The 14,368-nt window shown below is 32.5% G+C and overlaps 1 protein-coding gene across 1 annotated transcript in view; it reads right to left on the minus strand.

Moving 5' to 3' along the window:
• Nucleotides 1–14,368, minus strand: part of LOC119837493 (glutaredoxin domain-containing cysteine-rich protein CG31559-like) — a 66,417-nt gene that overhangs the window by 40,794 nt on the left and 11,255 nt on the right. The window contains exon 2 of the mRNA XM_038363089.1: nucleotides 5,037–5,090. The gene's annotated coding sequence lies outside the window, so the exon portion shown is untranslated. The remainder of the gene's footprint in view (nucleotides 1–5,036; nucleotides 5,091–14,368) is intronic.

Consider the following 14,368-nt stretch of genomic DNA (forward strand, 5'->3'; position numbering starts at 1 on the left):
ACTTATATTATAAATGCGAAAGTTTGTAAGGATGTGTGTGTGTGTTTGTTGCTCTTTCACGCAAAAACTACTGAACCGTTTTCAACGAAATTTGGTACGAAGACAGCTGGACAACTGGAATAACATATAGGCAACTTTTTATCCCGATATTCCTATGGGATACGGACTTACGCGGATGAAACCGCGGGGCGCAGCTAGTATTTGTATATTTAATTGAATCAGGTTTGCGCTGTTATGTCAATAAGCACTAGCCACTATCTTTATTTATTTCTGTGCAGATAAGTGTTCCGATATACACTTTGAGGACCTTATAAAGGATTAGATAGAACAGAAATTCACACGGTCTAAATGTAAGCAAGAAATTGGGTCAAATGATGGATTGATATAATATGTTTATGAGATAAAGTTATCTACTTTTCTATTACATATCTATACATTATGTTATACTATCTGATCGCCCCGGCTTCGGCCGTAGTAAATAACATATATAGTCTATGTCACTCGGTGAAATGCAGCTTTCTAATGGTGAAAGAATTTTTGAAATTATTCCATTAGTTACATTACAAACATATATATGTTATGAATATTTTCAAAGCTGATTATATATTTCAGTAATTAACTAACTTATTAACATCCGTACTTGTTTTACTGTTAGAAGCATTACAAAAACTATCCACATAAGAGAATAGATCTTCCTTAAAAACCCTTTACCTTACCTTACTACCCTTTTTTCGGTCACTCGGGTAAAGACTAAAGACCATTCCTTCTCACAAAATCAAGTACATCTCTCGACACAGAACTATAATTTCTCCAAACATATGACATTATATAAATCATGGTTGCCTGGAAGAGATCACTTCTAAGTGATAAGGCCGCCAAACAAATTGTACACTTTCTTCTACTGCTTAATTTCAATAACCATTATTATTATCATTTTTAAGTTTCTTAAAATAAATCCTACTTATTCTATCCTACTAATATTATAAATGCGAAAGTTTGTAAGGACGTGTGTGTGTTTGTTGCTCGTTCACACAAAAACTACTGAACCGATTGCAATGAAATTTGGTACGTAGACAGCTGGACAACTGGAATAATCTATAGGCAACTTTTTATCCCGATATTTCAACGGGATACGGACTTATGCGGGTGAAACCGCGGGATGAAGCTAGTAATTAATAAATAAATCTCATCATTTGACCTCTAAAACTATCGTAGCACGTACTAATGATAGCTAAAGAATGTGCGATGTAATAATATCTAGGTATATGATTACTCTTATGAGATTATAATCATTTTGGCCTTTTAAATAACCCGCCATTCATACAAAAGTCAACCTGTCAAGGTCGTACAGAGACGCCTCAATGTGAAAAATACGCGAATTAATTTTACATCTCTTAGTAATGCTAATGAAAGAGTCGCCAATGTATGGACTGTGTTGTTTTTAAGTATAATTTTGTATCTAATTAAGTGTGTGTGTGTGTGTGTATTCGTGTGTGTGTGTGGTGTGTATTGTATACTATGATGGTGTATTTGTAAATGGTTGCATTCTGTAACGTAACAGTATATTTCCGAAGCTTCCTATTTGCTAAAAAAAATAATACAAACGATTATTATTATTAAAAATAAAACTTTTAAATGTTATGAACACTGTAATTAGGTATTATGTAATTGGTTTTGTATCCTTGGGTGAAATGTTTGTTTGAAGGAGATTAGGCTTATATAAAATAATGTCTTAAATTGAAAGTAATATAAAATATAACATAGGATTTTTTTATTTCATTTTTAGTTTTATAGCATTGAAATCCTACTAGTATTATAAATGCGAAAGTTTGTAAGGATGTGTGTGTGTTTGTTACTCTTTCACGCAAAAAGTACTGAACCGATAGCAATAAAATTTGGTACGTAGATAGCTGGACAACTGGAATAACATATAGGCAAGTTTTCATCCCGATATTCCTACGAGATACGGACTTACACGGGTGAAATCGCGGGGCGCAGCTAGTTTGTATGTATGATAAGTCGATTAATCACGAGTGTGCATCATAAAGAATTTATCTCCGCAATCAATTTTTGTCCAACTTTATTCTAATTGTCGCATAATTAAAACACCTGTTTCTAAATTATAATTAAGATTACGTTTGAATTAATTGCATTTTTTTTATTTTACACGCGATCACCTTGACAATTGTGTCCTAGTTTGTAAATATTCGGATGATTTATTTAGCGTTCTAATGAAACATTTTTTTTCAATGAACTTTAAATGTTAAGTATAATTAAAAATAACAGCGTTCGTACCTTCGATATTTTGGGTTATAAATCTTTAACGAAATAGGCAATAAATTATTTTAAGGAAATAATGTTTTATTTACTAAAAATATAATATTGTGTTTGCAATACGAGTATAGTAAATGTATGAATTTGTTACCATTCTTTTAATCTTTATGATATTATAATCTACGACTTATACAACAATTTCATACCTACATTGTTGTGAAATGACTCAAAACATTCACACAAAAACGTTCACACTTGATTTCTCGAATAAAATCGCAAGACACTTTACTAATAATAACAGCAATGACTTTCCAAGCCTGCTCTAAATTCCCATTAAAGAGTTATTGGTCAAGTTTCAACGGATGGACAGACGGATCGGGCAAGTTTCTTTATATAGTTAGCTCAGTTTCTATCGCTTTTATTTTTATATGGCTTAGAAACGTTAGGACAAGGACACATGAATGACTTCATTCAACAGTTAGAGTCTAACTGTTGATGTTCTTACGCGTCACTGTTCTGGAATATACTAGACGCTCGTCCCGGCTCCGGCCGGATATTAAGACTCCTGTTTTATCCCAAGGGAGCATTTCATCGGGTTAAAAGTGTCTCATTATGCAAGCCAGCTCATACCCTGTCTATATACCAAATTGCATCAAAATTCGTACAGTAGTTTCATCGTGATTCGTGACAAACATTCAAACACATAAACTTTCAAATTTATATTATTAGTGTGATTGAATTTAGGTCGAACAATGATTGAAACACTTTATAGTTCACGGTTAATTTCATCACAATCGATGACTTTTGGTGATGTAATGTAATGTAAAAAAAATGAAATTATTTTGGTTTTTAGAATATATAAATACTAGCTGCGCCCCGCGGTTTCACCCGCGCAAGTCCGTATCCCGTAGGAATATCGGGGTAAAAGATGCCTATACATTATTCCAGTTGTCCAGCTGTCTACGTACCAAATTTCATTGCAATCGGTTCAGCAGTTATTGCGTGAAAGAGCAACAAACACACACACATCCTTACAAACTTTCGCATTTATAATATTAGTAGCACAACATCTGAAACTAGTAGCATCTCAGATTTATGAGCATTGTAAAAGTCAAATAACCAAATGTTATATACAAATTGGAATCAAAATTTATTATTCAACTTTGCACCTGCAAAGGTCATATTATATAACGGCACTCAAGTTATATCAGTTATGGATTTATGACACAAGTGGAGTCCACATAGTGATATTTAAGGATAAATAAATGTTATGACAGAGGGTACAACTATATCATAATACGTAACGTAGTTTTCTATTCGTATTTTTCGTATTTCCTTGCAATTCCTAAATTCGGGATAATAAGTTGTCTATATGTTATTCCAGTATTCCAGCTGTCTAGAGAGCAAATTTCATTGCAATCGGTTCAGTAGTTTTTGGGTGAAAAAGCAACAAACACACACACATCCTTACAAACTTTCGCATTTTTAATATTAGTAGGATAGTAAGATATTGTAATAATTATCATATGCCATTCCCACATAGATTAATGTTACATCGTAGTACTTTTGAAATTATAGAAGTATGTGAACAGACAGAAAACTTTAAAGAATGTACAATGAAAGAAAAGATAATTTAATTTAAAAACAACGCTCCCGTCTCCTCTATTGCTTGTAATTGCTGATATAAATGTTTAATACTATATACAAATAAATGTTTCTTTCTTTCTTTCTTTCTTTCTTTCTGATCGGAAGAAAAGGCAGCCAGTTCTTTTTATTTAAAGACGTTTAAGAGAATTCTTACGTCACAGTTAGATAATACAAGTGAAAGAGATTTACATCTGTCTCTATTAACATATCGCTTTCATAAATATTATATTAAGTTTTTATTACATGGAATATGTTGACATGGAATATTTCGGCGATAAATAGTTTTTTATGTATGAGACTTAATTGGCTATTTAATTGCTAATTTAGTATCGTTTTAGACATCACGGCTAGTTTTTATTTAGACTTAAGAACTAGACTGTTTGGCATTTTATATTTATACGGTGATTTGTTTGATTATCTATTAAAGTGAATGTTTTTATGACTGTTGCTGACATGCACAGGACGCTGCAAGATAGATTTCAATAGATATAGAGAATATTCTGTGAAAAGCATTCCGATGTATCCAGCTCAGGAATACATATTACTGCAGAAATGTTCAATGTTAAAAAATGAGAAAATACCTAGTAACGAAAAGTTTATTGTGGGAGTCGAGCACGCTTCGGCACGTATTGGGCCAGCTCGCACCGGGGAAGTACCACACCCCCACAGAAGACCGGCGTGAAATAGTGGCATGCCACTGTGTTTCGTACGGTGAGTGGGGGAGCCGGAGGCCCGTTTCCTTTTCCTCACCCGTCCTAGTCCATTCCTTCTTTCCAGTCGTTAATCCTTTCCTTTTCCCTTACCCCATAAAAGCGGGCAGCGTATTCACAGAGGTACTGCCTTTGCGAATGTTTATGGGCGGTGGTGATCGCTTACCATCAGGCGAACCACCAGCTCAGCTGCCCGCTATGACATAAAAAAAAAGTGTACATTTATTATTGTTATAGGAAATAAACGTGTGAAATATTAATAAAATAGGTACTTATTTGTTGCTGCATAAAAATTTATGGACTGAATATTATCACCTTTCCCAGTTCGTTCGTTTACATAAGTAAGGCCCATGGAGACCTAACGTTTGTTTTAAATATATAATTATTAAATAACAGTACACTCACGTTTCCACGGTAAGCTTATGTAATGATCTGCCCACTGATGAACCACTGAGAGACCTGAAAAGAAAGGTAAATAAATATTACTCATATCATTTTTTACAATAATTGCCTATTTAAATTAAAAGAAATCATAAAAGTACGTAGAGGTAGTATAAAAAATTAAATTAAAATATCCAAACTCCACTCTTTTATAAATACATCTTGACTGCACCTAAATGTGTGTGGATTTAATCCTTTTATAGGTATGTAAATACCTTATAATATTAGTTTCATAATATTGCCAAAAATTATTGAATAAAGACTGAATAAAAAAACAGGTATTCGTAATAATAGCATTTTAATCTCATAACGAATTATTTAAAAAACCAATTGATCTTAATCACACCAAATTGTTTTCATTGCTTATACGAGTAGATAAAAATGTAAACATGTTTTAGTATACTGTCCTAGAAGCAGGTTTCATTCTAACCTTGTCTAAACTTGTTTTATTATTAGTGACAAATTCAAGATTTTTGTCGTTTCATTAGGTTCTGAATCTGAATGATATTATAATAAATAAAAAAAAGAATTGTAATATGTTCGAGAGATCTCATTCTATCGACTCTCGCCTGCATTCCAAGGTTCTTTCTATAGAAAATTTCTATACACACAGGCACACCGCCACGACCTAGACTCACTGCGTTTGAAATTTGAATACGCATAGGTTGTAACTATTTAGAAAACTGTGATAAAGGGTAATTAGTACTATTAGAGTATATAATCAGAGTTTTGTTCTAATATACAATAACATTTAAATATTAATTTAAATAAAACCTTTAATACCAATTAAAGTATGTGTTCTTTGCATATATCAACTACATAATATTTTGTTAACATATAGGTCACATACAAAGATTTAGCACACATATGTATACATTCGAAATAAAATAGAATATTTATTTGATGCTTGTTTGTAATATAAGTTAATCATATTTTTACCATAGCTTGTTCATCTCTACAAACAATGCGCAAAAAACAAAACTAAAGCCGATTATAATTTCATGAAGACGCAAATAGTATCTAGATAATCCTGTGGTCTAGACAAGTTCAACTTAAACTGCATTACAAGTGGCCGTTAAAATGAATGTCACGTTGCGCTTTCATCGGCCATCATCCATTAAGTAGTTGGTATATACATTTAATATGAACCAATGAATTAGTTATGGAGGTTGGTTTACTACAATACCCGTTTTATCGATAAGCAATTATATTACTTAAATATTAATACACAGATGACAGAGGGTCATCTACGCAGATCAGACTGTCGTAATTGAGTTATTTTAAATTGATCCTTTCATATGTTGTAAGTTATATCGCTGTTTTACAACTGAGTCGCTTTAACGGAAAAGTCATATTTCGACAACCGGCCAGCTGGTTATAGAGAAATAATTTATTTATTTATTTCAAAAACAGAAACAGTTGTATAAAAAGAATACATACCCTGACCTTCGGACTAGTGGCGAACTGTGTCTCGAAGGCTAAGATAATATAATATAATATAAAAATGCTTTAATAATAGAATCAACTAAATCGTCTCACTAGGTCATAAACAGGTACGTATAGAAATCATTTAAGCCTGGCGATCCTAATGAGAAAAATAAGATAAACTCTTTAAATAGTCGTATTGCCACCGATCATTGATAAATTTACAAATCTCGGTTTAAATCTGTCCCTGGAGGTCAAAATCAAAGTGTGTTAAAAATGTAAATTGTGAAAGGATTTAAAGTTAATAAAAATTTAAATTACCTACGCTAAATTATTTAATAGTTATGAGTTTGTTTTTGTAAATTGTTATTTTGTGTACATTTTTTTAATGCAGTGTTTCTATTGTTAGTTGAATTTAAATTAAAATTGTTTCTTTAATCACGGTATCATGCTCGAATCATGATTGTGGGGGCTTGCAGTTCAATCATTTTAACTACATCTTTAATTCATTTCTATCCTATATGCTAACATTAGCTATTCACCTCGGCTTCGTCCGTGGTACATACCTATGAAGCCTATGTCACTCAGTGAAGTTGCAGCTTTCCAATAGTGAAAAAAAATTCGAAATTGGTGCAGCAGTTTCGTGTGAATCCTTATCAACATACAAAAATACAAAGTGTCCCCTTTATAACACTGGTGTAGATTACATTCGTAGCATGTGGCATATATAATTTATTATGAAAGGCCGATCAGTATTTATAAAATAAGAACCTTCCGAACCTTTATAAAAATACTAAGAAATTTATGAATCAAGCTTTCTCATTCATCCTATAATAATGATACGCAACAACAGGCTTTATTCCCACCGCTGAAGTTGTATTGTCGCATACACTCTCAAAACATTGGTATGCCCGAAGGCAGGTAGTGCTTCCGGTCCTAACACTTTCATTGTTGTGTTGCGCATCTATATTTATATACGTCTAATAATATATGAAGTATTGTAGCTATCAAAGCGCTTTGTTGTAAAGCAACTGGTAGCTGTTTCACAGACGACTGGTTCTCGGTGTAGTTTTTATTTTATTGTGAAGGCGTATCTTGTAAGAAATATGTTTGACCGGTTTATCGTATTGTTGTATTGTATTTATTTAAAGAAGATTATTTTTAAGGCATATTTTTAACTAAAATGATAAATTTTTAAAGTAGATTAATTATGGTATAAACGTCTGCGTCAGTTTGTTTTCTTGTTGGGAGGAATAATATAAAAGTTGAAGGTAAAATTTTTTAAATATTTACCTACCTACAAAAAACTAAAAAAATAGTCTCGTCTTTATAAGTATTTTAATATAAATCCAAACCGTCTCCACATCGAAAGAACAAGACTAGGATTAAATGGAAGGTACCAGCTTACAAATAAAAAAGAACTATAACAAAAGAACCGATACAAAAAAATACAGTCGAATTTATAACTTCCTTCTTTTTTGAAGTCGGTTGAAAATATACTTACCTATACTCATATAATAAATAGTTTAAAGGCAACCTTTGATACGATTTTATAAGTATAAAATATTTAACATATTATATTATTAAATATCTTATATAGAATCATATGATCTAAGTCGTCTATTCAACTATAGGTACTATATTTTTCGCATGTTATACCAATAAGTTTGTTATTGTTTTTTATTGTTTATTTTATATAATATTTAATAATTCGTCCTTACAATCCTTCCAAGTAATATTATTACTTGATTTTATCAACGGCTGACACAGCACGGTCGAATTACGGACTTGCTCCCACGGGAAATCCACGAGCGAACTTTTTTGTTTGATTTTTTCTTTCGGACAATAACGCCGCTTAAGACTCTTGGGATACCGTGAGATTTATATCAGGAATCGAAAAACAAACTGTAATTTTCTTTCGAATTTTTTGTTTCATTAATTTGAATTAAGAATTTCTTAGACTAAGAAATTTTTTAAAGAGCTAAATATTTAATCCAGGGCTGATAGCAATAAAATCAGTTGATGTATGTATTTCTAGATTATATAGTAACCATGCAAAGAGCCTACCTACCTACCTATTAGATTTCAAAAAAACAAAAGTGTTCTAAATTTTTTTATCCTTTTTTTGCCTTCATTTTTAACGTTTTTTTATACCTACTACCAGCTAAGGAGCAGGCGATGCACCTGGTAGTAATCACCGCCGCCCATAAGCAAACAAAAAATTAGGGTTTTACGATTGACTTGCCGGTCTTTTAAGATCTTATAGGCTCTTTTTATGAAGGAGTCCATATCGAAGGCAGATAGAAATACCGACGCAGGCAATCGACCTCATCAGGCATCGAAAAAATGCGTCACCAAAAATTTTTGATATGAAAATTTTGAAAAGAAAATAACAGCAAATTTGTCTCTGGAGTAGGTAATTAAGACAACTTTTACTTAAATAAGCGAATCATAAACTACCATAAAAACTCGTTCACGGAATCTAGAAACACAATCGCTTGGTTTACAATAAAAACATACCGCCACCAACAAAACCAAGCCCTAACCAAATATTTCTCTCGGCGAACTCACAAAAAGCAATCGACCCACATTCGTCGAGTCGCGTGTCATATCGCCATGTATCGAGAATCGCGTAACTGCCAACACTTTCTCGAAAACCCCCCGGCCATGAAAATTATATAAGACCCGGTTTTTAGTTTATTTGATTATGAAAAACAGACATAGCCTCCTTTTAGTTTATGTTTGAGCGTGTTGCAAAAGCTGTACCTACCTACTGGATATATTCGCCAAATATATATAAATATGAGAAGATATAGACGGGAAAGGGTGTGAGGTACCTATGTATTGTATATTGAAATATTTGACAATATAATTAAAAAGAATCTATGTACTTAATTCTTCACAAAAACGTCCCTAAGTAACAACAACAACATGACAAATCATTGAAATCTAATATATAATTTAATTACTAAGTTACAAACGTGCGGAATTTAAAACTTTTTTTTTTAAGTTGGTTAAATACACATGCATGCTGGTTTAATCCGAGCCATCTCTATGCAAATGTATTAAGACGTGCAGATTGATGAATAAACATATAAATTCCATACTTTACACACTTTCACATTTATAATATTAGGGACATAAACATTTAGCGAAATTTGCACATTTAAAAGTGTTTTTGTTATAAGAAAGAACGAATATTTGTTATTGAAAGTGTACCTATTAATTCAGATTAATTTAATTTAACATTAAGACATCACCGTTGCACATGTCCCCGGTTGAATTTTAATAATAATATTCTTTATTAAGACGGATTAAGGTTACTTTTAGCATGTGCTTGCTTGCGAGTCTTAGTTTTGAATAAAAAAAATCGGTTCAGCGCAAGTGGTGACGTGAAGGTTACAAATAAGCTTAAGAATAACAACAGAAAAAATTAACCACCCAAATTACGATCATACCAACCGTTGCTTAACCCCGTTTTAGATTATACTTTTGCTATACCGAAATTAATTATCTCTGAAATGGTAGCTGTGTATCACGGTACATGCCTCCCAACCTGGTGACAGACGGACAGCGAAGTCTTAGTACAAGCGCCCCATTTGTTTACGGAACCCTAACAACTAAATTTCTCAAACATAAGAACAAAGAATGCAATTGCGTTCGATCTGTAACTAAAATCGTCTTAAATAACAAATAATTAAATGAATTAATTAGCACGAAAAGCAAATTTTGTTACGTAAAATCTAAGGTTTATTTCACCAACTTTTGTTCGTATCAGCATCATCTTGCCAGTAACACGTAGATGGTGACAATACAATAATATACATTAACATAAATTGAATCATACAATAATGTAGTATATTGAATTGATCTCGATGGATTCCGAAGTTGGAAGTCAAAACTTTGGGATACCTATTGATCACATCGAGGCTCTTTTGTACTGACATATGCTTTTAGATATTAAAGACATTTTAACTGATTTTAAACGAGATTTTTTCATTATATTATTAATCCGACGTTTCGAACACTACTGAATAATATAATGAATAAATGGCGTTTAAAATCCGTTAAAAAGTATTTAATTTCTAAATGTACAATACTTGCGTAAAATCAAACACTAGAAAATACTATGTTGACATATGATCATTTCTCCTCGTGAAAGCATATTTTTATTTACAAATAACTAATTAAAGGAACTAAATCAATCTTGTTTAATTGTTATTGTAAACACAACATACAAATACAAGCTTCAGGTTTACTTTACGTCAGCAGTTCACGACTCAACGAGGTCGTTTATATGTTATGTCCAATCAACTTCCTTAATATCCAAACTTGACATTTACATATTCAGTCCATTTTATATTGTTGGTCCATGGATTTTAATTGGATTTTCTTAGATATGATTGTATTTATTTTTATGGATATAAAATATTCCGATTCTCCTTTACAACTAACAAGGACCGTTAAAATAACATTAGCGCCCAACAGTCGTTTTGCGAAATCTCCAAGCAATAAAGAAGAAAGTTGACAGATCAATATGAATGATACAGACATGTTTCGTTCGCTGACAGGTCGTTCACTCGGTCGCGTCATCGGAAAGCAAAAAAATTGCATATTTTTTTTTAATTTTTTTTTTATTTATTACGTTTATCAGATTATAGCTATACAGGCATATAGGAAAGTCAATACGAACATCACTTAAGACAGGTATGATGACGTATTTTTTATTAATTCACGAGTAATATCTACACATTTACAAATAGAATACTTTTAACGTAACAAATATGTTTATAGATTTACTGGAACCTTCTAAAGTGGTATTATGCACTTAGAAACCAAATTAAATACTAAATATCTATTTGAAAACTTAACTGGAGACTGATACGAACAATACATGTCCAGAGGTCAAAGAATTTTCGAAATCGGTCGAGTAATTTATGAGATAAACGCGTTCAAACAGACTCTTCAGCATTATTTTATAAGTACAGCTATAAGTATATATGGCATTTCTTAAAAATGTAGAAATGCATTTCCTTATAAATGATCTCGCCATATAAGTAAAAAGAGAAATGACGGCACATGCAAATTGTGAATAAAACATCGTTTCATGTCATCTAATGTAAATGAGTCATTAGCGGATACTCGCTCAAGAGTAAAGAAATAAACGTATGTGGAAACAGTTTGTCCATAATGGGAGATCGTTTTGGTAGGAATTAGGTCAATCCCAATTAATATTATTATTGCAAAAGGTACTCTGTCTACATCTTCTTGAGGCTTAAACCACTGAAACAATTTGGATCAAACTATTACCCAAACTTTATAATTTGAAATATTTATTTGTGACAAAGAACCACCTTCTAATTGTCAGAATTAGTAAAGGGGACCACATGACAAATAACAGCTATTGAATATAAAAAAGCATAAAAATTGGTTCACCCAATAAAATGAGATAACAAATAAATAAGTCGAATCGAGAACCACCTCCTTTTTTGAAGTGGGTTGGTAAAAAGTAAAAGGTATGAAAACTGCATCTCAAAGGCACGTCAGAATTCCGAACATAAAAGCACACGTAAGCAAGGTCTTGGTTAAGTGTGTTTGATGATTCAGAACACTATATATTGCCAAATCATTAGGTATTCAATACAATTTCGAAGCTGCAAGAACCATATGGATATAACAGTAATATTATGAGATTTATATCTATACTAGCTGCGCCCCGCGGTTTCACCCACGTAAGTCCGTATCTAGTAGGAATATCGAGATAAAAAGTTGCCTATATGTTATTCCAGTTGTCCAGCTGTCTACGTATCAAATTTTATTGCAATCGGTTCAGTAGTTTTTGCGTGAAAGAGCAACAGACGCACATACATCCTTACAAACTTTCGCATTTATAATATTGGTAGGATAGGATATATCCACCTACTTAACAGTTAGTTAGGTACATATCTCCAGTGTAAGTTTATAAGTCTATATATACACTAATATTATAGAGAGGAAACTTATGTGTTTTTGTACGTTTGTAACGTTTACACGCAAAAACCACTGGGCCTATTTCAAACGCTCTTTCATCATTAGACAACTTCACTGACTGAAATAGGCCTTATATGTACCACGGTCAAAGTCGGGGCGCACAGCCAGTAGACGCTAGACGGTATAACATAGATGTTGTTAAATTTTTTTAGATAGCATCTGTTGGAATTTATAAATTACGCAGTCATTGAGATACGCATCATAATGGGTCATCTCATGGGCACTGAGATATAACACTCTGGTCAAAAGTAGCGTGTGTTACTCACTAGCCTAGCTAGTAACTAACTATCTCAAATCATATGTATAATCATATCCTAAAGCTGCTCCATTCCGAAAGAAGGATAATCAAACTTTCGCATTTATTATATAGCTTAGCTAGTATAGCTTATGCCCGCGGCTTCGCAAGCGTTAATTTGGTTTAGTTTAATAGATGTTGTTATACATATGAACCTTCCTCTGAATCATTCTATCCATTAAAAAAAGCCTATCAAAATCCGTTGAGTTTTAAAGATTTAAGCATACATAGGGACATAGCGCTATAGGGGCAGAGAAAGCGACTTCGTTTTATACTATGTAGTGAAGCTAAGTAAAATAGTTGTTTTCTAAGCATAAGTTTATACTTACATCAATACCGGTATAGCTTTATATACAGTTAGTTTCACATAAGTATGAAGACTCGGATAACTGTGATTTTTGCAGTTAAATTGTCAAACTGTTATCGTGCGTGATTTTATATCTTATTTGTATATATACGTATCATCTAAACGAATATTATAAAGGGGAAGCATTTGTTTTATACGTATGTTTGTGTTGAACACAAAAACTACTGGACCGATGTAAAAAAAAAGTTTCACAATTAGTCTGCTATATCATCATTCTCTTAGTGATGATACAGATATAGGTTATATTTTATTCAGTTTTGGTCCTGGAACCGGGCGGCGCTGAGTTGAGCGACTAGTAGCTAATTAAGCTGAACGTACAGAATTTAAGTTTAATTAGTATTTTTTTATGCGAGCAACACGAAATTATGATAAAAATTAAAATTCTGTATATTGATAGTAAGAAATATATATTTTTATACATAAAAATTTTATAAAGATGCCAGCCCTATTATATATCGCTAGCTTTATGTCTTGAATACGTATACAATTCTCTATTGATACACAAAAGACATTTCCTAATATATAACACGAGCTAATAACACAGTACGTGCACATAAAACAATCTCGGTTCCTTCCGTCAAACAATTATCTGTGGCTGACAAACGGATGTCACGCTATTTACTAGAATTCGCTATAAAACTTCCTCAATCAATATTCAAAAGGCAATCATTGTGAAAAAATATCACGGCATAAACATCGTTAGCAAAATAACTTTCACTGCGTGTAGAAATGGACGTGTAACTTGGACAAATTGGTGATTAGCGGTTTGATGATTGGTGAATGAGTGAACGATATTGCCGTGTAGCATTTAGTTATTCAACTAGACTATAAATACGGCTTAAAACGAGGAGATAAGTAGATGTTCGGGTTTCATGATAACATTTTCATTTCATACTAACTAGCTGCGCACTTTCACCCGCGTAAGTCCGTATCCCTTAGGAATATTGGGATAAAAACTTGCCTATATGTTATTACAGTTGTCCAGCTGTCTACGTACCAAACTTGAGCATTTTTAATATTAGAAGGACTAGTAGGATAGGATACACGCGGAAGGCTTATAAAAATCAAAATCGGTTCACCCGGCCGAAATTTCTGGAGTAACAAACACTAAAAAAGAAGTCGAATTGAAAGCCACCTCCTATTTCTGAATTCGGTTGAAAAACATATGTTGATTTTCAT

Source organism: Zerene cesonia, chromosome 27 (genome assembly GCF_012273895.1).
Source record: "Zerene cesonia ecotype Mississippi chromosome 27, Zerene_cesonia_1.1, whole genome shotgun sequence".
NCBI classification, from domain to species: domain Eukaryota; kingdom Metazoa; phylum Arthropoda; class Insecta; order Lepidoptera; family Pieridae; genus Zerene; species Zerene cesonia.